The sequence below is a fragment of the Rutidosis leptorrhynchoides genome, chromosome 4, assembly GCF_046630445.1.
Source record: "Rutidosis leptorrhynchoides isolate AG116_Rl617_1_P2 chromosome 4, CSIRO_AGI_Rlap_v1, whole genome shotgun sequence".
NCBI lineage: Eukaryota > Viridiplantae > Streptophyta > Magnoliopsida > Asterales > Asteraceae > Rutidosis > Rutidosis leptorrhynchoides.
In genome coordinates, this window is record NC_092336.1 from 133,099,210 (window position 1) to 133,102,545 (window position 3,336).

Genomic DNA, 3,336 nt, shown 5'->3' on the forward strand with positions numbered 1-3,336 from the left:
ACTCTTTTATGATAGCTTCGTTTATACTCTTCCTATAAACGAATCGTTTATTCCATATTATTCAATAGTGATAAAACTTTATTTTTCAACTTATATTCATCATTAAAATATTCTTGTTGTAAACAATGAAGATCTCTATCAAATTTCATGACTGTGATTTTCATGAACTCCTCTCTATTTGTCTGCCCTAATATTGTGGCATAAAATGCTCAAGGTTTTAAATGAGCTCAATACTATTCATAACACATTTCATGTATCCAATTTACTGAAATGAGTTGTATAACATCATCATTTTGAATGATCTTCGCATTAATGATAAAATGCACTTCGTTGAAGAACCTATAGAAATCATGGAAGGAGAGGTCAAACAAACGCGTAAAAGCAATATACCTATCGTTAAAGTCCGTTGGAATTCGTGTAGAGGCCCCGAATATACCTGGGAACGCAAAGATCATATGAAACGGAAATATCCCCATCTCTTCTCAACTGCTGATGCAAACGAGGAAACTACCTAAAAACTTCGGGACGAAGTTTTCAATAACGGGGAGGTACTATAACGACCCTCATTTTTCCATTCTATATTTTTCCAATATTAAATGCCCAAACAATATAATCAAAACTTAATGATTAAACTTTAATCAACAATTGTTAAGTATTAAGAGTTAGAAAACATATTAATTAACTTTGTGCAATAATTGACAGGTTAATAAAAGATGAAAATAATAAACTGTTAGTCGACACTCACTGCTAATTAAAATTTATGCATTTATGTAATATTATAACTGATAACCTACAAGTAATAAATAAAAATTGACATTTATATAAATAATAAAACAATTGAGAACTAAATATATACAAGTCATGAATTAGTAAAAAGAAAATAATACTTATCATGTAGTAAATGTAAAAAATAATAATAGTAATAATAGTAATAATAATGAGACTAAAGAATCTTAAACAATTACATCCTTATGTTGACTAAAAATTAAAATAATATATATATAAACTAGTACCACCTATTGTTGACTAAAAATTATAAAATAAAATAAAATCATTAATTAGAACATCCTTATGTTGACTAACACTCTAATACTTGCACTATATAAACTCCTAGTTTCTCATTCACAAATCACACCAAAATCCTCTCTCAAAAACAATCTCTCCCTCTCCCTCTCTTGTGGTATTCGGATCTTCAAGCTTGTTCTTCGTGTTCTTCAAGAATCTTCAAGGAGTTCTTCAAGATTTTTAAGGCTTTGATCTTCCATCTTCATCGTGTTCATCTTTTCTTTGTTAATTATCTTGAATCTTCAAAGGTATAACATAAACCCTAAACTATTTACATAAACTTTAATCTTTGTTAATTCATATTCATATTATAAACTTGTTATTCATAAGTATATACATAAACACTCCTAGATTTATATATACATATATACATGTAAAAAAAATATTTTTATGTATATATACGAATTATATATACATATACATATTAAAACCTTAAACCCTAATACTACTTATACTAGTACTTAACATGTATACACTATTACTATTACTAGCACCTATAACCTACTACTTATATTGTAGCACAAAAATATTTTGGGATATGTATTAGAGATGTATAGATCTTCGAACTTTCTTGACGAATGGTTTCTACGAGATTCTAGGCAGAGGGTTTGGATTTCCGATTTAAAGGGTCCTATGGCTCAAGCCCCTAGATCTAAATTAGCCATTCGAAGGGAAAGGGGTGATTGGAAGCTTATCTAATATGGCAAGTATCCTAAAATGAAAAACACTCATAAAAGTAGAAACTCTCTAGTCATAGAAACTTAGTAAAATAAGAAATTTCTAAAAATAGAAACTTTATAAAAATAGTAACTTACTAGGAATAGAAACTTAGTAAAATAAACTATACTTAAACACATACTTAAACTTAAACATGGGAAAAACACTTAACTACTCTTAAATGTCAATAGGTTGACTTTCCTGCTCACTCGTTCAACTCTTTATTCCGAGGAATAACTCTCTCTATACTTACTAAGGTGAATTTCATAGCCCCACTTTTTACTATTTCATTACTGTTTTGAAACTATGGGGTGAGACACATGCTTGCTTTTAAATTTTTAACATGCAATATTTTAATAACTGTTTTACAATATTTATCTACGTGAATTTCATAGCCCCACTTTTTACTATTTCATTACTGTTTTGAAACTATGGGGTGAGACACATACTTGCTTTTAAATTTTTAACATGCAATATTTTAATAACTGTTTTACAATATTTATATACGTGAATTCATAGCCCCACTTTTTACTATTTCATAACTGTTTTATAACTTTTGGGGTGAGAATACATGCACAACTTTTATAACTATTTTACACGTATTAACTATTAAACTGTGATATATTGGGCTATGACCAGCAAGCCCCCAACCGATAAGTATAAACAATAACTTGTTACGGGGTAAACTTGAAAGTCTAGTCTAAATATCAGTACTTACACGTATCAACTATTAAACTGTGATATGTTGGGCTATGACCAGCAAGCCCCCAACCGACAAGTATAAACGATAACTTGACACGGGGTAAACTTGAAAGTCTAGTCTAAATATCAGTACCAATTGTTAAAACTATGCTATACCCGGCTATGTCCGACTAGGTCCCTACAGTGATATTTTTAAGTGCTGCGGCATGCTTATTTATTGGGGGTAGGCCTATCGGGAGTAACGTCCCCGATACATTTGACTAAGTCTTTGTATTACTTGATAATGAAATTAAACCGACAAGGACAGACACAACTTGTCATGGGGCAAACTTGAATGTTTAGTCTAAATATCACGCACTGGCATAACTTTTGGATCTGCGAGATCTACTTTTTGATCCTGCGGGATATCAACGTTACAAACTAAATCTTGTGGTCTAAAACAACGATAACTACTTTTGTTAAACCTATGAACTTCACTCAACCTTTTTGGTTGACACTTTAGCATGTTTTGTCTCAGGTGCTGTTTGATTCAAGCTTTCTTATCTACTACTTATGTGATGCTACTTGGACTTAGGATCAAGAGATATCGCATTTATTACTACTGCATTTAAACAATTACATATTTCTTTTGTAACGACATTTCATTTTCCGCTGCGTACTCATTCCAGTTAATTTTATCATTTAGTATTGTTCTCGTATTATAATATGTTGGTTTATTTGATATTAGTAACGTTTCCAGACCCTCTTGGGAGGATGTTACAGTGTGGCTCATATTTACTTATCCAGTTTGTACCCCATTTAATGCTTATCTATGAATTGAACCACTATATATATATATATATATATATATAT